This window comes from Uranotaenia lowii, chromosome 1 (assembly GCF_029784155.1).
Source record: "Uranotaenia lowii strain MFRU-FL chromosome 1, ASM2978415v1, whole genome shotgun sequence".
Taxonomy (NCBI): Eukaryota; Metazoa; Arthropoda; class Insecta; order Diptera; family Culicidae; genus Uranotaenia; species Uranotaenia lowii.
The window spans coordinates 194579125-194603848 of NC_073691.1; the positions used below are offsets into that span (position 1 = coordinate 194579125).

General features: G+C 36.1%; 1 protein-coding gene across 3 annotated transcripts in view; it reads right to left on the reverse strand.

The window, feature by feature from the left end:
• Positions 1-24724, reverse strand: part of LOC129742262 (sodium-coupled monocarboxylate transporter 1) — a 93291-nt gene that overhangs the window by 32234 nt on the left and 36333 nt on the right. The window contains exon 1 of one of the 3 annotated variants that reach the window (XM_055734157.1): positions 21734-21881. The exons of the other annotated variants lie outside the window; for them this stretch is intronic. The gene's annotated coding sequence lies outside the window, so the exon portion shown is untranslated. Of the gene's footprint in view, positions 1-21733; positions 21882-24724 lie in introns of those variants that run through there. 3 annotated transcript variants of the gene reach the window in all.

The window sequence follows — 24724 nt, forward strand, 5'->3', positions numbered from 1 at the left end:
TGGTACAGACTGGCTATCGATGCAAAGAACAACGTTTTTGATTTTTTATTAGCCAAATTTTAATTTTATTAATTAAGATTAATCACCGTGATTTAGAACCGATAGAACCGTTGTACTGTTTACGGGAGCTTTTCAGAGCGACCACATGCTTTCCTTTTGTTCGTTCGCACTGCAAGTTTCGCGGTGCGAACCACGCAAGATCAACTATTGTGTTGTGTTAGACTCAACTCTGTCCGATTCTAACATTTCAAAATAGTTGATCCGTGATTGAACAAAAGTTAAGTATGTGGTGAAAATGCTTCTTAAAAAATTCTACCCGCTCATTTCAACACCTATAATTTTCTTCTAATCTTCTTCTATCCATCTATAATTTTCAATTCTTGAAATGTTCTCACTATGAGAACATAACTTTCACCGATAAGGCCGTAAAAATTAATTTCAAAACATAAATCACGGTGATTAATCTTAATTAATAGAATCAAATAATCGTCGTGGAATCATCGAATTTGCACAAGCCATTTGTGTAGTCTATGGCCCGCTTTACACTGAGCTATAATATGACTGAAACACCAGGGCGCTCTTGGCTAGAATTCTCTTTCTCTCACTCAAATGCGAGAGCTCTCACACTTGCCGTCCGAGTCGCTTAAAGCTCGTTTAAACACGTTCGTCGCCACGGCACCCATATTTGGGTGACGGGTGTATTTCCTAGGGGGGGGGGGGGGGCGTCACATCAAAAGCGTGTGACGCTCTCTTACTTGAGTTTAACGCTCCGCCACATGTTTCAAATATGGGAGTTCTCCCTCTTTACTTTCTCTCTCTGAAAATTTCTTTGGGCCCGGCTAGTAAAACTACAAAATGAGCGTGGCGAAGAACGTGTAAACTCAGATTACGAGTGGAGAAGGATCGGCAAAAGGGGATTACACTCGGAAGTTTTGTTTTCTACAGACTCTTTTTTGTTTGAAAGAAGCCGACCAACCGTGCTCATCATTAGACATTGATTTGAACTGATGTTATGAAATCGCTTTGGTACATCTTTGTACCTGAAAATAATCACATTTTTGGACTAAGCATTTTGAACAACTATTCCGAGTCATGAATAGCGATGGCCAACAGAACCCACAGCTCGAGGCGCCCTCGCTGGCTGAAATAAAAGCGTCAATCAAAAACATGAAATCCAACAAAGCGCCTGGAATCGATAGCACTCCTGCTGAGATGCTCAAAGCCAACCCTGCCTTGTCAGCACATATGTTGAACCGTCTTTCCGATGATATCCGGAATACTGCAACATTCCCGACCGACTGGATGGAGACCTGAGAGAGTGCGGTAACTGGCGTGGCATAACTTTGAGCTGTAGAACTCTCAAAGTAATCTGCAAAGTGATCTCAAACAGGATCCAGAAGAAGATAGACGCTACACTCCGGCGGCAACAAGCTGGATTCCGATCCGGACGATCATGTGTGGACCACATCACAACGCTTCGAATCATACTGGAACAAATCAACGAATTCCAGGACTCTCTTCTGCTGGTGTTCGTTGATTTCGAAAAAGCATTTGACCGACTGAACCACGAAAACATCTGAGTGGCTCTAAGGCGACGAGGAGTATCAGAGAAGCTAGTCCATCTCATCGAATCACAGTACGAGGCATTTTCGTGAAAGGTCTTGCACGACGGTGTCTTGTCTGATCCAAACCTGGAGTGAGACAGGAACCGCTACTCTTTCTCATCGTAGTAGTAGAGATTTTGACTGGAACGATTTACTGTAGACCGAACCAAGGTTTTCCGTGGAATCCTTCGACAATGGAGCAACTGAACAACCCAAAAACAACAAGACATGCAGATCAAACTCGACGACCTTACCGAAAGCTCCTAGGCCGCAGGTCTCAAAGACAATGTCGGACAGACCAAATCGATGGAAATCAACACAGCAGCAGGGCAACACGTTGAGAAAATGGAGTGCTTCCAATATCTTGGCAGCCAGATTACGCCTAATGGTGGTACCAAGGAAGACATCTAAACCCGGATCAGAAAAGCCCGATTTGCGTTTGCGAGTCTCCCTCTACGAACAAAAATCCTAATCTTTTAATCAAATGTCGAATCCATATTGTTGTACGGGTGCGAAACTTGGTGCACATATGCGGTGACGACCCGAAAACTGCATGTTTTTATGAGTCGCTGCCTGTGGAATATTATCCCAATTTATTGGTGGCCTGGTAACTGGATTTCAAGCTACATCGCCATCAAAAGGCGCTAGAAATCAAGATTGGGTAACGCAAGAGGAGATGGAGAGTTTTTTTTGTTGAATAAATTTTCAATTGAAACCAAAAAACCTTTTTTTTGACAAAAGAATTTTTATACAACATTATCTGAACATGTAAATACAAGCATTTTCACAAAAATTTATGAGATTCACTGGTCAATAGATTAAATTTTACCGCAATTTATCGTATTTTACGATTATTTTGTATGGGAGCCCTCCCTCCCTTGTGTGCGACAGACTCAAAACCCCACAAATACCATTCTTCACTCAAAAACTACTCCATGTTGATTTTCACATCAATTGGTCCAGGTGTTTCTGAGTTCTTGAAGAACAAATGTACAAATTCTCTCTATTTTTATAGAGATTTTGAGGAATTTAAGTAAATTTGATAATACTATTAAACGCATTAATCAAAAAACATATCTCCAGTTTTTTTAACATTGTTCAAATTGTAACAATAAAATTTTCAATTTGCTCCATTTGGAGTTATTGAAGCTATTACTTAGCTGGCCAGAGGGACCAGCTACAACTGCCCTCGAATTCCTGGTCAAGCCACGGGAATTCTAGTGAGGGTGGGCTCACATGCGGCCTCTTTTGCTTGGCTAAGCTAGAGCAGAGGTTTCGGAGAACCTCGGGTCGGCTTCTCGCAATGATGCACCGGTCGGTAGTTCGGAAGGAAACACAAACACGCTAACTATATTTTCATGTCCTGTTTATTATAACTTACGTGTGTCTTGTGTGGGTGTGTAATGTGTGCTGCTGCTGCTGCTGGTGGGCCGGCCGGCTGGTGCTGAGATGGATTTCCGATGGAGAATCTTGGGTTGGTGGGTCAACCAACAGTCTACTGTCCACAGTGTTGGTTGGCAATGGAGGTTAGATCGCCCTCGTGGTGGAGCCAACCTTCGTTGTGGTTGCCCTGGATGGTACACGCAGGTGTAAAACACCGCGTGCTCCTCAACAGAGCCTCGAGCCCGGAGGGACACGTCCGAACTTTCACTAACCCGTTTGAAGGGGTCGAACAGTGCCCTCTAGGACCGGATGTTGACGACGATGTTGTTGTATTTGGGTGGCTGTTGTGGCTGGTCGCGTGGGGGACCAACTTTTGGTTGCTTCTCGGAGTGCCCGCCGGACTTGTAATTCGAGTCCGTGCTCAGGCTCCTTAACAGAGAAACGGAAGCAGATCTTTGCTCACTGGCCCGTTTGACTTGGACAAACTGGAGCTTTGTCGAGTTAACTCTCCTGACCGAAACCGCTGGATCAGTCTTCTTGACCGTAAGCGCTGGGTCAAATCTCTTGACTGGAACCGCTGGGTCCTGGTGGATTGAATATGGGATTAGGATGGGGTTTATAGCTATCATACTTTGAACTCACTTGATTCGCTCTTTCACAATTGACTAGGTAATTTAGTTCTTTCCGCGTTGTTATCTTTCGACACTAATAACTTGGCCGTGCACGTTTAACTTGGCCACTATGGTCACTTTGTAGCGATGTGAACCGTGTGCTGGTCGAAGGCGGAAAGACTTAGCGAACTTTAGTAAGTGATTAGCTAACCCATCTCAACCCACATTTCCGTTTCATTTTCCACCTGACGTTTTCCCATTGCTCTTTTGCTTCTCATCGGGCAAGTGTTTTGTGTTGTGTCATAAGTGTTTGCATGTACTAGCTTCTGGATTTGAATTTGGAGTGATCGTTATTTTAAATCTCCTAACTTTATTTATTTATTTATTTTTTTAAATCATAAAGTAGGTTTTATTAATAAATTCTCTTACAAATTGTGTTCTTATTTAAATTCAAATATTGGCGGGAATAATTATCGATATTTAATCGATTACGATTACTACCTCTGAGCACTCAGATTGAGTATTCCAAACTGCTTGCTCTTCATGGGTATGATTGGGCGAAATACCCCAATGGTAACAAAGCTCTAAAAGAGTCATTTTTAACACATATTGCCGCATAACATTAAAACAAAAAAAAATTTGGTTATTCATTTTGAACAAAAGATGCGCATTACAATTATCGAAAATGTTGCTGAATTAGTAATTTATGATAAAATCAATATATCAAGAAAATCTGATTTTTACAGGACAATAATTGTCAAAAAACTTTCAGTTCAAGAGATAGATGGGTGTGGTGTCTTCGACGAAGTTCAATGAATTATTAGGTTCTACAACATTGTACAATATTGTATCACAGTTAGGAAATAATGGTCGGATCTTATGAATCACCCTAAATTTTTTTAGTCAAAATGATCGCCTTTAGTTGTTGTAAAAGTTTGTCAAAGACATCAAATGCATCAAACTCCAGAGAAAGACGCTAATTATTGTTTCCCGCTAAATTTCATTTCTGGACCACTTGTCAGTGGTTCTCAAAGTGGTCCCTACCCCCTGGGGGTTGTTGGAAGCTTCCAGGGGCACGGTGAGCATAAATTTGAAAGTTGGTGAGATGCTGGAAGGGCTGACGGGCGGTAGGGTCATTTTCAAATTCACATTTCCACAAATTGCGAAACAATGTAGAATTGAAATGAAACCGAATAAGTTCAATGCGAAACAATGAAATGACATTCTAGAACTGTAAACATAAAATTTTAGCTAGGTCGAAGACTAAAATATCTACCGTTTCAAAGAGTTAAGTAAGTATCTGTATTTCATTCTACATTCGTTATTGATTTGCCATACAATGTGTTTATTCATCTGGTTTTGGTCACTTCCATCTGTACCGTTGAGCCGTCAACACGTACGCCGGAGCATCGTATCGTTGCTGTGTACCTGCAGGAACATTTTTACATTATTTATTTTTTCCTTACCTGTTTTTCAATCAGCACTTTTCAGTGCTAAAATTATTTCTATTTTCTTTTATTCATATTTTTCTCTTTTCTTTCCAGCATGGGGAAGTCTTCGGCCGGCTCAAGGGCCGGAAGAAAACGGATTGCTGAACCTAATCCAGGGCCATCTGCCAAAAAAGTTGAAATTTCCAATTCATTCGATGTCCTTCATAACATCGGTGATGAGGAAATCTTCATATTTAATTCTGATAAGAGTACTAAGAAACCTTCTTCTTCTTATACTCTTAAAAACGAAAAGGTTCCACCAATTACGGTCACGATTCCTGACTTCAATGCCTTTCGGAAAGAAATCGTCACTTCCGTCAAGGATGTGAAGATTTCTTTTCAGATCGGTCGAAGGGGAACTGCTCGTATTTTGGCGGAATCTTTTAATGATTTTCAAAAAATTTTAAATTATTTGAATAATAAAAAACATCAATTTTTTACGTACGACACTAGAAGTGATCGTCCATTTAAAGTTGTACTTCGTGGTCTCACCGGCGATCAGACACCGGATGAAATCACATCTGAATTAAATTCTTTGTTAGGTTTTTCTCCAATTCAAGTAATTCAAATGAGGAAAAGAACCAACACGAATAATATCAGTAGTGTTGGTTTTGCTCCTGAGCTTTATTTGATCCATTTTAAAAAGGATCAAGTTAATAATTTGCAAATTCTTGAAAAGGCTCGTCTTATGTTTCATTGTCGAGTCAAATTCGAACCTTTTCGAAAATCTTCAACCAATTTCCTTCAAAATATTACACAATGTCGTCGTTGTCAAGCTTTTTGTCACGGCACTAAAAATTGTAGAATGAATGCCAGATGCATGCTTTGCGGCTCATTCGATCATGAAAAATCTAAATGCCTTTATGGTGGTGATAAACCAAAAACAGAATTTTTCAAGTGTGCAAATTGCGCAGGTAATCATTCCTCGAATTCGCTAGACTGTCCCATCAGGGCAAAAATTATTGCTTCTAGGAAAAATCCCAAAGTTTCCAGAAAAGTTTCTTCTCCTCCTTCCTCTTTTTCGTCTTCACATGTCGGGCCGGCAAACAACCTGCCTGTTCGCATTCAGCCTCGGTCTACATTGGAATCACGGCTGGGTAATACCCGAAGTGATTTTAATGTTACCTGTGCTGATTCTGCGCCACAGACTCGTTGTTTATCGTTCTCAGAGGTGGTTGAAAATGGATTGCCCTCTCCAGGCATAACTAATAAAAATGGGAAAAAACCAAGTCTCAACGTTCATGCGAAGGCTTGGGAAAATCCCCGAAATTCAAATACTTGTTCTTCTCTTTCATTTTCTGATCCTAACAATTTTGTTGATTTGGGTGAGATTACTGAGGAAAGATTAAAATTTTTGCATCAAAATTTAATGGAAATGATGCAACTTTTGTTGAAAGCAAATTCAATGTTTGAAGCTTTCCAAACTTCTTTTAATTATGCTAACAAAATTATTATGACTTTACGATTCCCTCATGGATCCAAATAGATGTTTAAATATTATGAATTGGAATGCTAGATCTTTGCTGGCTAACCAAGATGAATTCTTTTTATTTTTGAAAACTCAAAACATACATATTGCTGCCATCACTGAAACTTTTTTAAAGCCAGACATTAACTTGAAAAGCAATGCTTTCTTTAAAATTTTGCGAAATGATCGACTTGATCGACAAGGTGGGGGTGTAGCTATTGTCATCAATAGTCGTCTCAAATTTAGACTTCTTCCTTCTTTCAATACAAAAGTCTTAGAAACAATTGGAATTGAATTAGAAACTTCTATGGGGAAAGTTATAATTATTGCCGCATATTTGCCTTTTCAATGCAGCGGTGAACAGAAAAATTTTTTGAAGGGAGATTTACAAAAACTCACCAGAAATAAATCTAAATTTTTTGTTATTGGTGACTTTAATGCAAAACACCGATCTTGGAATAATATTTCATCAAATTCAAATGGGAATATTTTGTTTAATGACTGCTCTGCAGGTTATTATACTGTTGAATATCCTAATGGGCATACTTGTTTTTCTTCAATTAGAAATCCCTCCACAATTGATTTGGTTCTAACGGATTTAGGCGAGCATTGCAGTCAATTAGTTACTCATGCGGACCTCGATTCAGACCACCTTCCAGTAACTTTTTCTTTATCCCAAAGTCCCATTGAAAACCCTTTAAAATCAACTTTTAACTTTCAAAAAGCTGACTGGGAGCGATATAGGAATTTTATTGAACGTAATTTGAATGTAAACGTTCCACTGAATTCAATTGAAGATATTGATTTGGCTGTAGAAAATTTGACAACTTCAATAGTCAATGCTAAAGCCGCTTCAATACCCAAAGTTAAACATAAATTTAATCAACCTTTAATTGATGATGATCTTCAGTTTTTGATACGACTGAAAAACATTCGTCGACGCCAATATCAACGTACTAGGGATCCTTATTTGAAATTTATTTATTGCGACCTTCAAAAAGAGATCAAACGTCGTTTAAATTTCATTCGTAATGAAAATTTTGCCAAAGCAGTAGAGGACATAAAACCCTACTCAAAGCCATTTTGGAAATTAACTAAAATTCTGAAAAAGCCCCAGAAGCCAATTCCTACTTTGAAAGACGGGGATAAACTTCTTTTAACGAATGCAGAAAAAGCTCAAAAATTGGCCCAACAATTTGAGTCTGCTCATGATTTTAATTTAAACGTTGTAAGTCCAATTGATGCTCAAATTTCCCTTGAATTTGATGATATTCTTTCTAAACAAAATGTATTTGAAAGTTCTTGTGAGACAAATATTGATGAACTTAAATTGATTTGCAAAAAATTTAAAAATATGAAAGCCCCAGGGGAAGATGGGATTTTCTATATTCTTATTAAAAAGTTGCCTGAAAGCACTTTAAATTTTTTAGTTAAAATCTTCAATAAATGTTTTCACTTGGCTTATTTTCCCAATAAATGGAAAAATGCCAAAGTAACTCCAATTTTAAAACCTGGAAAAAGTGCTTCAGAGCCTTCAAGTTATCGACCAATTAGTTTGCTTCCTTCTTTAAGTAAACTATTTGAGAGAGTTATTTTGAATAGAATGATGATTCACATTAATCATAATTCTATTTTCCCTGATGAACAATTTGGTTTTCGTCATGGACATTCTACTACACATCAACTTTTGAGTGTAACTAATATGATTAACGCTAGCAAATCTGAGGGTTATTCAACTGGTGTTGCTCTTCTTGATATTGAAAAAGCTTTTGACAGTGTTTGGCACAAAGGTTTAGTAGCTAAATTAGCTCGATTTGATTTTCCTGTATATCTCACCAAAATTATTCAAAATTATTTGACTAGCCGAACTTTGCAAGTAAGCTATCAAAATTCATGCTCTGAAAGGATACCCATTAGAGCTGGTGTCCCTCAGGGTAGTATACTTGGGCCAATCTTATACAATATTTTTACTTCTGATCTTCCTGATGTACCAGAAGGAAAAGGTAGAAGATTATTTGCTGATGATACTTTGCTTTCAGCCAAAGGTCGAAATTTACGGGTGGTACGCAGTAGATTGCAACAAAATTTAAATTCCTTTTTGAATTACTTGAAAATGTGGAAAATTTCTCCTAACGCTTCCAAAACTCAACTTATTTTATTTCCCCATAAGCCAAGAGCTCAATTTTTAAAACCTAATGAAAATCATTCCATAACTTTTAATGGGGTTTCTTTAGAATGGTCTGATCACGTGAAGTACTTGGGACTTACACTTGATCGGAATCTTACTTTTAAAAATCACATTGAAGATATTCAATCTAAGTGTAATAAATATACTAAATCTCTTTATTCTCTCATCAACAGGAAATCCAAGTTGTGTCTGCGAAATAAGTTACTTATCTACAAACAAGTGTTTCGACCAGCGATAATGTATGCAGTTCCGATTTGGTCTAGCTGCTGCGCGACGAAGAAGAAAGCCATCCAGAGGATTCAGAACAAGGTTCTGAAAATGATTTTGCGGCTTCCACCTTGGCACAGCACCGAAGATCTTCATCGGATTGCGGGCATTGAATCGATCGAAGAGATGGCCAACAAAATCATCTCCAACTTCAGAGGCAAATCGATGCAGTCTTCCATCGCAGAGATTCGTTCTCTTTATAACTAGTTTAATTTTAGGATAGTGTTTAGTTTTAAGTTTAAAATATTTTTGCCATTACAGGATGTTCTCCTACATTAAATTTTTAATTGCGCTAAGCAAATTTAATTCTTACAAATAAATTTTTAATATCTAGTTAACTATAGGGCTCTGAACAGCTCATTATTGAGCTGAACACCTAATTTAATGAAAAAATGTAATATAAATGTAATGATGAATTGATACAAATAAAGACATATTTAAAAAAAAAAAAAAAAATCTGGTTTTGGTGATCAACTTTAGTTAATTCTAAAAAGCATTGATTTTGATTGACAATGCTTGCAAATTTTTGAAATGTCCACAAAAAATTGCTGTACAAAATAACCTTTTGAATAGAATGAACGTTTGAAAGGCGTCATAGGTTTTTGGAAATGAAAAAATACAGAGCTTTGACATACCAAGGAAATTTTTATTTCAAATTCTGATTTGTTGATCTTTAATTCATTTTTTTTTGGAAATTTCTCAGTTAACACTCAAATAAATTGGATTCAGTTCAGTTCAGAAACTTTTAGACCCACGAATACAGCTAAACTTTGAACAGACTTAAAATTCAGTGTATTTAATGTAATTTTTTTTTGTTTTCATAAATAAAAGTTTGAAACTAATGATGTCTAGAAAAAAAAGTTATATTTTTTTACTCTATTTCTGCGAAATAATAGTTAACAATAATGGCACATTTAATTGTTGCAGAATATCGCTCACAAATATTTAAATTTATTTTTGAATAAACTGACTGTTTTCAAGATTAAGCACAGACCCCGTTCGTTTTTGGCAACATTCGATTTTGGCAACATCCTTGGCATCATTCAATTTTGGCTATATCCGAACCAATATAATTTAGACATACACCATAAATACGTTTTTACGTCTTCAATGGTGAGAAAATACAACAACAAAAAAAGAGAAAATTTAAAAAAATCATAGAGTATTCAAAAATGCCAAAAATAATGAAAATTGTATCAAATTAGAAAGCAAGTATATACAAATTGACAAAAATAGTAAATATGACTTTAAAATCCAACATTATAAAATAAACAAGAAAAGTTGATCAAAAACAAGATAAAAAAATAATAAAAATTATCAAAATTTGACTGAAAACCATGCTAACGATAATAATAATAGTTTTTTATGTAGGAGTAATTGATAAAAAAAAGGTTAGAAAAAAAACCGTTCAAATTTGGGGACATCCGATATTGGCAACACACTGTATTTGGACATGTTGCCAAAATCGAACTGTCTGTATCTTGAAGGTAATTTTTCTATCGTTTTTTCTTTATTCAATTCTTACTAAAGGTTGGACGCAAAATCAATTTGAATGAATTTCGTATTGCTACAATGAAATGCCAAAACTAATGGTTTTGCAACTATCACAATTAGAACTGTTTTGAAAGATTTTAGATAAAATTGATCTGGGGGCGGTGCGCTCGAAAATTTAGGATAAGGGGGCGGTAAGTGAAAAAAGTTTGAAAACCACTGTTCTACATGAACACAAGTTAGTTAGTATCAAAATTAAGGCTTTCTTCAGTGCAAATAACACGAAACTCGTGACAGTGAAGCCACCATGTGACCAAAGTGCCAGTTAAGTCCCAGGAGAGTCACGTTTCCCGATACAAAGCAACTTCACGCTAAACCAATCAATTCAACCAGATTGAAAAAAAAAATTATCAGATAGTTCCCTCTGTTGAACCATCAGACCAAGCTTACAAACGCAACCAGTAATTGAAGGTCGTTATTTTTTACGAGCGTGTTAATTTGGTGAAACATACAGCTGTGAACGCTGCTGACCAACCAAACAATGATCGATTTGCCATGCTTTTTGAATATGAGCGAATCGCTTGCATGGTTAGTGTCCGTCTAAATCGGAAACACATACAAATGTAACCCGCCCCCTAAGAGTAACATAATTTTTGCTTGCTCAAAATAGAACTGACTAATTAAGCAATTAGCGAAACCTCAGTGTGATGTTGCTAATCAAACTTTTTGTTGCTAATTCTGCTGCTTATTTAGTCCTACCTATATTCTTGTAATTAAAAATCATCGAAAGATTGCATTAATTGAAATAGAGTCTATCAAAGGTTGAAAATGTTTCAACGAGCAACAGGAGAAATGTTTTTCATTCTACTTGCATTAACAAAAAGAAGTTCTTTTTCTCACATAACCATCATTAAACCTAGTCTCCACTAAAGTGCATTCTATACTCAACTAAAAGAAGTCAAATTTGGCACTCCGACGCTATCTTAAAATTCAAGATGGCGATTTCCGCTTTCTTTTCAAACATGTCTATTATTGATAATCGCTTGATACCCCCATAATATGGGCATAAGTTGAAAGGGCTAAGCTAGATAAAGTCAAATTTCACTTCACTTCAATTGTAATCCAAGTTGGCGGCTTCCGCTGAACTTTAAATGCTGTTAATGACTAAAAATCACCTGAAACTCCCTCAATAATGATATTGGGTGAAAGGGGTTCAGCATTTCAAATTTAAGAGAAGCCGCCAATCCGACTTCTTCTTGTTTAGGCCTTTTACCCAATACTAATATTATTGGGCTTTCAGGTGATTATCAGTAATACACAGGTTTGTAAAGATAAGATTTAGCGAAATCCGACTTGTACTCGTTGAGCCCGTTCACCCAATATCCAAAATGGGGAGTTTTCATGCGATTGGAATCAGAATTCAATCGGAAACCCCCGTCTTGGATTTCACGATGGCGTCAGATTGTTAAATTCGACTTCTACTGTGGGTGTGGGGGTAAACATAAGTGTGAGTATAGCAACCATATATTTGCATCGTCCCGGGTAACGATTCTGTTTGTTTATTCAGAAACAGTTTTGCCCCGCGCTTGTGGAGAAAACGAAAACGGCATTAGATTTGAAGATGGCGTTGGACAACGAAATTCGACTTAAAACGTACACACACTTATAGGATCTTGTCAGAAAATTTTAGGTAAGAATACCAAAACGAAATAACCATCACTAACTTTGACGAGAAGCAATTATTTGTATGTTGAATAACAAGAACAAGTATGGCTATCAAATTTAAGAATTGTGGAAACCACATAATGCCAAGGTGACGATGTAAGAACGTCCGCGGTGTATAGGTACTGCAGAGGTCCATTACGATAGCGATAGATAACGCCAAACTTATGTCGAGTGTCTGTGCCCATAGATGTATCATATAATATGCTCTGCGGTTCTCGTATTGAGTTTCACCCACACAAGAATGAAAACAAACATTAAGACAAAAAAAAAACAAACTGAAATCAGAATTGCAAAATTGTTTTTCAAATTGAAAAAAGGACCCTTATGGAACTGTTCTGAGATTCTCTTCAGAGTCTTTTGAGATTCGTTTGAGACTTTTTTGTGACCGTTTCAAAATTATTTTAAGATTGATTCGAAACTCTTTGCCAGAACAACCTTGAATGCTCTTTCCGAAGCCTTTTGAAGCTATTTCAGGACTCTTGAGACTCTTTTGAAACATTTGTAAGATTCATTAAAGGTTTTTTAGGACTCATGAGATGAATCTGAGACTGTTTTTAAATTGATCTAAAACTTTTTTAGAACTTGTAAAGACTCTCTGAGGTAATTTCGAGGCTCTTTGGAGCCCTTTTTGAGACTCCTTTGAGTTTCTTTAGACTCTATTTTGGACACGTTTGAGCTAGTTATTTCAGTCCTTTTTTCTAAATTTTCTTAGGAATAATTTTTATTTAAATTATGTAGTTTTTGTTGTATTCTATACATAAAAAATTCTTTTAAATTTAATTTTTGATAAAGATCAATAACGGATCGCTTGAAAGGAATATTCTTCGACTTAGATTCGTTTTAAACTAATATTGTTATATTCCCTCATTACATTTCCTCGTATTTAAAAATCATTTTACATGTTCTCAGAATTATTAAAATTCTCTCGCGTTTTTAAGTATTTAATTTTTCCTTGTCTTGCTGGAAGGCATGCTGAGAACAGTTAGCGTCCATTACAAAATCAAGTTTTTTGGTGTGAGGGAGTGTGTAATAAAAAAGGAAATATTGTTTTTTAATTTTTCTGACTGTTGTGGGGCTGTTTCAAAACACTTCAGAGACTCTTTTACAGTTCTTTGAGACGCTTTTACGACTGTTCTGAGACACTTTTCGGAATTTTTGAGACTCTTTTAGAACTTTCCCAGAGAAGATTGAAACTCATTTGAGCCCATTCTTTGGAGATTTCGTTGACTTTCTTTTGAATCTTTTGATGTTGTTCTCAAACTATCATCAAATTCTATAGAGATGTAGCTTTAGACTTTTTGTCGCTCACTTAAGGCTCTTAGTGTCGAAAATGCCGGCCAAGACCCCTTTTCAAGGCGGGTGCGGAATATGTGGCTCGTACAATCGTTGTCTAGGTTTGCGGTAGGTTTTTAAAACAAGACTTCAACACACCCTAAATAAATTGCTGACATTGTTGGTGAGACAAAAATATCCGTTACAAGTTTCCCAAATTTATTCAAAGGAATGCTTAAGTTTGTATATATTTTTTCCAACAAATCCATTACGGTATTGCAATATGTATGGGAGAGTGGGGAATCATGGACCACTTTTTTCGTTGTTCCATAACTTCTTTATTATAAAAGATAAAATGAAAATAAAAAATGGTACGGTTTTCTACATTTTCAAGGTATCATGAGGTATTTTTTTTTTAATTTTTAATAAGTTGTTTTCCCCAAATTCTGACTGTTTGAAAAAAAGCAATATTTATTGGATTTTGAAAAATGGTGGGGAATCGTGGGCCACTAAATCCAAATTGATTAAATAACATGCAAAGTTTATGAGTTGACCCAAAACTGTGATTTCCTAATTCATTTCGTTATTTTGAAGCAATTTCAGATGATGAAATAAAAAAGAGACCTGTGTATGATCGCATAGATTCCAAAACCTGACTCGCGAACGTTTTGGCAAAATTTCTTATATAGAATGGAAAAAATATTTTTCAAAACTCTTAGTTTGGCATAAGAAAACTTTACAGATAGGTAAAACGTATTTTAAGTTCTGAATGTGCATAAAAACATAAAAATATAGGTGATTCAAGATGTGTGGCCCACGATTCCCCACAAGCTATGATTTGCAAATTGGTTGCGTTTGTGTGACTTACTGATGTTTCATCAAAAATTCCTTTTCCATGTGAAAGATCATGACAAAACTAAGATCATAAGCGTATGAGCATATTTTTGTTATGCACTTTAGGTTCCCCATCGATGAAATTAGCGGGTGTTTTTTTAATTATGTAAGTAAATTTTTCTAACTTTTTTTAGCTTGATAAATAAAAGAGACATATGATGCGTATTTCAGTCAATAGCATATAGGAATATATGCTCACGCAAAGCGACGACGATGACAGTTGGTTTGAGATTTTTATCTCAACACACATCTAAGATATTAAAAGTGGCCCACGTTTCCCCATGGCCCACGATACCCCACTCTCCCCTACTTATATTATTGCAGGAATTTATCCACATTTTTTTCAAAATGTTTATTTCTTAATCTTTTGGTTCCAGAGTTAAAATTTCACAAATTTCGCAGAACATTTCTAGATTCCTTATACTGAAGATTCTAATTGTTTTAACAACCTGGTGGATGAGCGGCGTTTAAGTTTTTTTTTAAGAATTTAACCCGTTAAGCTCATTCTTCCTCGGAGACCGTTTAAGTTATGGTTTTTGCTTTTAAATATAAAAAATAATTTGTTTTAACAATCTCATAAATTTCTTCAAGTTCTATTTTTAAATTGAACGAGGGCAAAACCCAGAAAGAAAACTCATGTCAATTGTGATTTTAGAGCATGCTGATTCTTGATTTTGAAGCTTCAGTTTGAAAATCAGAATAAATATTAACAGAATTGCTGAAATAATTCAAATGAATTTATAAAACTTTTCTTTTAAATCAACCCTCGGATTTCAAAAACTAGAGCTGCTGGAAACAAATTTTGTTTTTTTGTCTCGATTATAGTCGTTTTACCTTTGTGGCATTCGCGACTTTATCAACGTTACAGTTGGCGGAAAGTTATTGAAAAATTTATCCGGTATAACTGTGTTCGATGTTTACTCTTGGGCTCGAACTCACGGACACCGGCTCAGGAAGCAACTGACTTGCCAACTGAGCTAAGAGACAAATTATGAACACTTCGCATTATTTAGAACTTTACATCGAAATTAGGAAAAGAAAAATTTAGAAGTTTTAAAGAGACCATTCATTGCAACTAACAAATGTGGCTCTCTTAAACATTAAAATTTTGAAAAATTGTAATTTTCAGCTCTTCTGACTCAAAAGGTTGCCGACCACCAGAAAGAGTACTATGTATGCCGTGACCGAGATCTTATGATCTCTGTTTTAGAAGACTTGAACGCTATCCTCTAGGCCACGGGCTACGGCCAACTTCTACTCATTTAGCTCTTTCACCCAATACCTTTATAGTGGATGTTTTATGAGATTTTCAGTAATTCGCAGCTTTGAACAGAAAAGCGGAAGCCACCATTTTCGATTAAAAATGACGCAATCAAGCAACCATTTTTTGTCATACTAATTGGGCACTTTAACTCAATACTTATATTGTAGAAATAGTTGTACCACTTTGAGGGATTTGAAGTATTTCAAAGATTTTTATTTTTTTTTTTCTAACTCAAAAACAACACATATGCCTTATCAAAAATGTGTTAAAATGGGAATTCCAACTCAAATGTGTGCAATCTAGCATGAGCGTGCCCAGTTTTGACATCTTGATCGAGAATTGTCACCTAATTTTATTATGGATTTAAAATTAAGCACTATGTGCCTTTATAAAACATGCAAAAAAAGATTGGATCAAAACTTCTTAGTTAAGGTTTCATTGGAGTTTTAATAGAGCATTCATAACTAAATTCATAACTTAAATAGTACACTTAGTAAAAGCTATATTGGCGTTTTCAGAACTACCTGAAAACAAATGGTTGAATCCAGAATCTAAGCATTTGTCATGACCATAAAACACTGTTATACATCTACTGCACTAAAAGAAATTGTTTCATGCTATTATTTTTAGTAAATTGATAATACTATCAAAGTGCATTAAAAATATTATGTGTGCGCTTGATAACGGTAAAATTGCTGTATTAATAGTTTTTATCATATGTAAACTATAAGCTGTCGAACTATCACATAAAATTTGAATGTAATAATGTTGACGTCTTAAACCGGTAAGCCTCTTATTCGTGTACTTCAAAGATTCCAAACAAATAAATTGGTCTCATATAAGCACAATAATATTTGGCAACATAAAAGTGACCCATAATGGATCTCTTTAAGCACCTCCTGCGTAGTTTTCCGCTATTTTAAACCTTTATTTAAAACCTTTTTATTTTTAGCCAGATGGCGGTACTGAAGCAAATCATGTTAGGGTGACATGAAATCATTTAGATTTTAGATAAACTCAACTGTAAATTGAATGCTAGTAAATAGATCAAACGACTGGTCATAACATTTTCATTCCTCAACTGTTTAATATAAAACCTTTGAATTACTTCAATGGAACGAAAAAGATAATTTTCGATAATAAAAAAAACTTCTAAGATGTTCCAACTGACATTTAGCTATATTGAAGTTAAGTTAGATTCATCTATTCAAATGTTTTTTTAAACAAATTTTCATTTTTTCCTTTACCTTCAAAACAATGATAATGATTTCCAATAAAGCTATTTTTTTCTTATGTTTATCAATCAATTTAATATATTTTTTAATAGATTTCAAAATTTTATCAACATCGACGGGTTTTAGTACGTTTAGCATTCCAGGTTGCCCGGTTTTATCCGGGCGTGCCCAAATATTCAAGGAATATATCGAGGTGAGTCCGTATCAGCAATGATTTGTTTTAATTTGTTACTCGAAAACAACTACTTCATAATTATTTTCATCAAAATTAATAAGAATTTTGTTGAAGCAATGAACACAATTTGATGTGCTTCGACAAAAAAACAAAGGTTCAAATTTCTTCTATCTTTTCCTGATTTTGTTTAAATAATGGATTAATTTTGCTCTGATTTGTCCGGGTAATACCCGGTTTTTGTATTTGAAAATTTCAAATTGTATCCACGGTTTGTCACCCGTTTTCGAAAACAAAATCGCCAGCCTCTTGCTGAAAAGTTCTAAAAAGATAGTATTAAATTCGATTGTTTTCATTAAGACAAGGTCGCGCATAGAATCGCTCAATCAGATAATTATTTTTACTTTGTTGAAAAAAAATTAATTGCAATATGAATTAAAACCTCATAAAATGTGCCTGCCTAACTTTTCATGTTAACTTCATGTCTATCCTCATTCCTCATTCTTGTTTATAATGAAAATAAAACAATTCCTGTCGTAGCTATGGTAACGCACTATGAGAGATAGTCATACAAGCATGCGGACAAACTTATATTAATCGGAGTTTTGGTTTGTACTTCGAAATTATCGACGATGTCAAACAAAATTTAATAGTTGTCTATACGTTTCGAGCAACTGGAGCAGTAGCTTTTGTTTGATTATTTTTAAAACTCACCGAAAAATTTCGATGATTTCGAAACACAAACAAGTATTAAAATGTTTTCAACAATTTGGCTGTCATTTCTTTTAGTTACGATCGTATGATCATAAGGTTATAATTCACGAACACTTTTTCGAAATTAAATATGAAAATTGAAATAATTTAAAAAAAAAAAGGAAAAAATTTCAGTGGCTAAGCTTTTATTTTTTAAACACTTCTAGGCAGCTCTAATTTGTAAAAAACACGTTTGAAAAGTTAGGACAATATAGGTAGCCCGTTTGAAGTTTCAAAGTCAAAGACGGGTGACCTGGAAATCTGGAAAGCTGATCTGATCGTTTTATAGAGGATAGGTCTTAAAAACTGACACTGGTGAAATTCTTAAAAAGCTTCAAATCTTGAGATCGGAACTGAACTTTTCAGAACATGATAAATATCTAGATACGTAAACATGAAAAAAATAAGCCGGACCGAAATGATCTCGTCCGAAAACATTGATTATAGAGATGTACCGAATATTCGGTCGGCCGAATATTCGGCGCCGAATACCGCCAAAAAACCGTTAAGCCGAATATTCGGCTCACCGAATAGTTGAGCTAGGTATTCGGCCGAATATTTATTTTTATAAATTTAAAAAACAAATGACTTGTCAAATTTTTCAACTGATGTTGGATAATTTACAAAATATCCAAAAATAATGTTGAAAAAGCTTCAAAATAATCAAAAACTTATGGTTTCAGTAAAACATTTTTGGTGTACCCGTGTATTTTTCACTGTAGATAGCTTTATACATCGATTATACTTCTTGATATATCCAGGCTTGTCAATAAAGCAAATAAAGAATTCGTGAAAAGTTAAACCTGACCGAGATTCATCATATTTTTTTTAACTTTTCGGATTTTACCGGGGTTTATTCAGATTTTTTGCTAAATCAAATAAAAAACTCAAATGTTTCTTTGAAAATTTTTAAATTTTGCGTACAAAACGATTATTTAGAGTAAATTTATTCGTTTGATACGATTTGAACACTGCTGTTATGATTCGATGTAAACTTTAAATTTCAAGTGATTTTATTTCTTTTCCTTTTGTATGTTTGAGAATGATGCCTAGTTTCTGTTTAGATTTTATTTTTTATAACAAGTTTTTCAAAGAATCGTTCAGACCCGACCCAGTCGTGTGGATATGTGTCGTAGAAAGTATTATATGCTTAAGGTTAAAGATCATCGTTCTTTTTAGCACCTATTTTTAAGACATCTAGCAGAAATTAGACATTCTAATTGTTCAGTCCACCCAGCGGACTGAAGAACCGGAGAAACAGCGAGAGGGGAGAAAATCCGATGCGCGACGCCCGAGTAGCGAGCGCTATAAAAACAAGCGGTCGCGCTCCAGTCGGGTGAGTTTAATTCCAACCGTCGAGCGAGCAACATCATCGTGCGAGAGCCGAGAGCGGCTAAGAAAGAGAGCCAGCCAGCAGTGGGCTGCATTAAGGCCACCAGAAGGAAGCAGCAGTCAGCGTTGTTCGTCTCATACATCAATAATAAATTAGTGAAAGTATACAAGTGTAAATAGTTCAAGAGAAAATAAACAATGGAACAGCAGTAAATTAGTTCTCTTTTGCTTCGCTCCTGCTCTTGCTCTGATTCCACAATCAATCGGCTCTTTTCAGAGCCCACATTTGAAAGAGTTTGGATCTCGGTCAACCAGGCGACCGAGATCCCCCCGAGCCTTGGCCCCCAGGCAGCGTTGTGACAACCTGTCTCCACTGGTGGGACAACCATGCGTGGTTGTCCCTTTGAGGTCCAATCCCACGAGGGGGGCGGACAAATTTGCCACACCAGTGGTAGTTTTGCCAAGTGCTCACAGTAAGCATACAGTCCACCCTCTCCACTAATTAAATAGAAAAAAGCAAATTCAAATAGCTTGACACCTGTTTTGAAATGTTTTGTCCCAGATTTAACTGGAACCCAATCTCATTTGTGATAAACGTCCTAGAAGGGACAAGTCATCTGATGTCCTTCCAGCTAATGGTGACATTTTGAAAATCAAAGAGATCTCTACTTAAAAAAGATCTGATGAATTATTCATCTGGTTGGAAATAATCGGCTTAAAACATGAGGGGCAATAAGATGGCAGAAATAGAAGAAAAATATTTTTTTTTTGTTTTGGATTTCTATTGGAAATTCAACAGAATATTCGACCGAATATTCGGCCGAATATTCGTTTGATTATTTCATTTTTTTCTGATTTCCTTCACATCACATACTTTATCTTCTTATTAGTGATTCTGAAGCTTCTCAACACTATATTTTCATTGAGATTAACGTTTACATCAAAGTATTGTACGTAGAAGTTTTTTGTAAGCCGTGATCATAAATTTAACTTGTTACTTTTATATCAAACATATATATCTTTGTAACTTTTCCTTATTTTTCAATATCTTAAGAATAGAAGAGTTCTGAAATACGAGCTTTTTTTAAACAATGTGTCTTCTTCTTCATAATAATTTAATTAAAATTATTTTTCAGATTTTTGTCCGCGTGCTTTCTTATAGTACAACACAGTGCCATGTTTTGTTAATTTTTCTGTGTTTTCTCTGCTACTTTGATCATGAGGTTTGACAGCTCTGAGCGCTAGTGGCGACTCCACTCGGAAAATTAGCTTTTTTCAGTGATCCATTGATACAGAATCCACCAAATTCCACACAATCATGGGTCACTTTGATTCGGTCAATTATGATATTTTTTAACAAAGTTAAAATAATATCATATTTGAACTCAGAGAAGAAGTATTTAATGACTGAAATTCATGCAAAGCTTCGTATTTGGTCAACTAACACCCGAATAAACGATTATTTTGTGGTGAAAGGATACGTTAATTGAGTAATGATTGTTGGGGGACTGTATTACAGCCGTTTTTTTAGACCAGGATAGAGTTATTTGCGTAGGCGGACTTCTGCACAATTCAGGAGGATCGTATTCCGTTATTCATCCGACAGTATTACCCTCATCTCACCTCTTAGCCTATAGCCATTCCGATCTCAGCTATAGATTTTCTCCTCAGTTGGCTTACCCATCTGAAGCGAAATCAGAGACCGACGGCAAAACCCTAGATTTCATCTCTTGGTGAAATTCCGTATACGTGGATTCGGTGTCAGTCTCTGGATACTACTGAATACAGTCAACTCCAAAAGTTACCGAAAAGAACGTTTTTATGAACATCTTTTTGGTCCTTCGAGCCGGATAAACTTTCGATCGTTTGAAATCTAATGATTGATGGTTTCGGCGCGAAATTCGATAGTAAATCGAACGTTGCAGGAGAAAGAGCAGTTCTACAGTTAATTGAACACGGAGAGTCACCGAACGATGAAACAGTTCATGAAATAACTTGGATTATGCGACATTTCCTACCGACTGAACTGCACGGTCCTTCAAAAGGTCCCGAAGAAAGTAAAACTTAACTGAGTTTGGTACGTGGCGTAACAAAATATTGATCCAGGGAAAATTCCGTGACGATCGATCTGGACTCTCTTCTACAGGAGTTCGTTGATTTCGAGAAAGCAACATCTTAACTATTCGGAATGATCTTGGACGAAGATGCCAAGCATGTGTTATATCACAGTTACTATTATCTCGACTTAATGGATGATATCTAGACCGTATCGATGCACTGCAGACCGAACTGAGGATTGCGTTGGAATCCTTGGACTATGAATCACAAAACTATCCTTATCGATATCTCTAAGTCATTAGGTCTGAAAGTCAACGTCGGAAGACTAACAAACATGGTATAACACTCTATTGATGGCACAAATTGCTTTTCGAAAGATAGCTATCGATATTGTAACTTCATACACTCAACATTTCATACTTTTCCAAATATTTCGAGATAACTTTACACTATTTTGTCACTCTTTGTCTGAGCTATGGATGAGTTTCTGATGTTTTGTGTTTTTAGACATTATGAAATATCATACCTTAGGAAGCTTTTTGAAGCAGCACTAAACTCAGACTGAGGAAAATTTGTAAACCTTTTTTGTTCCTAATATATCACTTTGTTGTTCACTTAAGGTAGAAAAAAAAATATAACCAAAAAAATCAATGACTAGTTCACGGTGCGATCTCTTGTATCTCGATCGAAAGTTCCAAACTATATTGACCCACCATTTTCCCCCGGATGACAATTTATATGCTCTATCTTAACATTTAACACGGACGACAAACTCTCTCGCCGCTCTCGCGATTTTTTTTTTTTGCAGCTCCGCCGGAAAATCAATCGGCTTACGTCTGTGTGTGCGATACCAGTTTGTTTGCGCTGTTCAGTCGAACATTTCCCACCCCCGCACGGGCAGCCGAGAGAGCGAAGAAAAAAACCCAATTCACCAGTTCTTATTTTATGAATTTTATCTTCCACACCGGTCACTTAAGTCAATAATGATAACATGGACCAAATCGTGAATTCTGCTGAGCACCATCATTCGATCGTCTCTCGGCAATAAACTTCGCTCATTTTCCGATTGACCCTTATCACGGACATGGTAAAAGAATCCGAATTCTACCGGTTTTCGCCCGGCAGTCAACAATCTCCTTTCGAGACCCATCGGTCGCTCATCTTTCTCTCTCAATGATTCAACGTTGTTTTCTCCCTCTCTCGGAAGAAATCGCATTAGAGCCGAAGACCCGAGGCATGTTCTTCGGCGAACTAATCATTCCGTTGAGCCCTGCCAGCCATTCACTGGGTAGATAGTTAACGAAGATCAATCGATTTTGTCAATCAACACCTGTTTCCAGCAATCAAACACACTGCCTCCAGCCGTAGAGCAGGGGCTAGCGAGAGATAGCACCGTCGGTCTGTCAGTCAGTCAGCTGGACAGTTCGTGACCGTGTTCCCGACCGGGGGTGACTCAGATCTCGAGTGGCAGGGTTCTCCAGTAAAAAAGTGGATAAAACCGAAGGGGATTTTTACGGGTCCTTTTTTCTATCAACGATATATAGTTATCAAAAAATGATGCGTTTATCTTGAATTTACATTTCAACGAAAGTAGAATATAAATTGTGGATTCGTTCTTAATGGTTGGTAAATTGTAACCAAAAAATAAAAATTGAAAAAAGTACTTAAAAACGACAGAAAAGCTAAAAATTAAAAAAGATTTAAGAACAAATACAAACAGAAGACTAAAAATGACAAACTGATAGAAGACTTAAAAGACAAAAATTACATAGAGATAATAACACCCATTATAAAAAAAAAACAAAAGAAGTGCTAAATGTGCATACCATGATATAAAATTATGATAAATGACTAATAATTGACAGATTGACTTAAAGATTGTAACTAGTTTGTAGCAAATTGATTTTTGTTTTAATTTTATGGTTCTGTATGTTAAGCTCTAGAAAATGCATGTTCCTTGTACCAGTCTCACAACAAGATAGCACCACAGTAGGCTACATTTTTACTGCTGGCTGCTGTCAATTACCAGAGGAGAAAAAAGAGGGAATAAAAAGAGAAAATGCAAGGCGCAAAGGAAGCCTGCTTCCGGAAAATTCGTTCTTTTCTGTACCAGGCGTCCGTGAGTGTAATCAAGTGTAAGTGTAGTTAAAGTGTTTGTGAACGTCAACGAAATTCACCCGAATACCGGTTTGACCTCTTCACAGTTCGACCCGCAGATCAGTTGTTGTTTCGTGCCTCAACTTAATGGACCTTCAAAATCGTTCTCGGGGTCTGAGGAACTCCAAATATTAAGGAAAAGTTTCTTCTCGGTCTGTCCGAGTAAGGGGCACACTCGTGGGCAGGCCGATTAAAAGCCTATGAAGGAAGACGCCTCTAACGACTGAGTCTAGCAACGCCCGCAGTCGATACGCCCTAACATCGACGGCCCTCCTGCTTCCGGAACTGGATTTCCGGAACCGGAGTGTCGCAACAATAACAGCTGCACATCACGGTTAGTGAAACAATAACATGCCACATAAGACACAAAACATTGTGTTGTAAACACAGACAACACGCCACAAGAAGACTAAATAAAAAAAACTACAGATAACATGAAATTTCCGGTTTTTTGTATTTTATCCTGAAGTCCGTGCAGTCCTGAGGTTCTGTAAAAAATCGCCAAAGTTTTCTGTATTTTATTTTATGGACATTTGAATTTGATAAACTAACTATTAGAGCTGTGTAGGATGTTTACACTTGCTTCAATATCCAATCCGTTTTGAGTCATTTCGACCTTTTTTACGATAAATACAACGCCTCAGGTGCCGAATGAGCCTCTTAGATTTCAGATTTTGGCGTTTGTTATCTTCATCGCAACATTCCTCAAACATTCCTGAAGCTACCAATCTGTCTGGCAATCGGACAATGCGTGTTACAATCTGTTGGTCAGAGAAACAAACGCGTTTTTCTACCTTCATCGGCAAATTTTTCACATTGCTAAGCATCATGAATGAGATCGATCACACATTCTAGAGATTTGACTGATAAGTTTCGCTGAAATAGTTCCGTACACACTGGATTGAAAATAAAAAAAAGTCTCATAACATTGAAAGTTTTCAACAAGAATTTGAATTGATAACTATTTTTTACAGTTTGCTAAGTAAACATTGCAGCTTTTCGGTAAAAACTATCGAGTGCCTTTGCAAATTATTCAGAGAAACTTACGTATATGTAACGATGTGATTGCAGTCACTCGGTCGAAAAATAAATACGTGCACCGCATGTTGAAAAAACTCCCGGTTTCGGCGTTTCATGTTTACTGTGTAATTAGCACCATAAACACACACTTTCGAACATGAATTAGCGCAGGTAGCTTTAAATGCTTTGAAAATATTCCGGATCTGCAATAAAAAAGCCTATTGGTTATAAGCTGTTTCTGATGTGACGATAAATAGACTTTTGCTAGGAATATTGTAAGGGCTATGACCAAGGTTTCCGAAAAAATTCTGTGTTTTTGACAACAAAAATTCTCGAATTC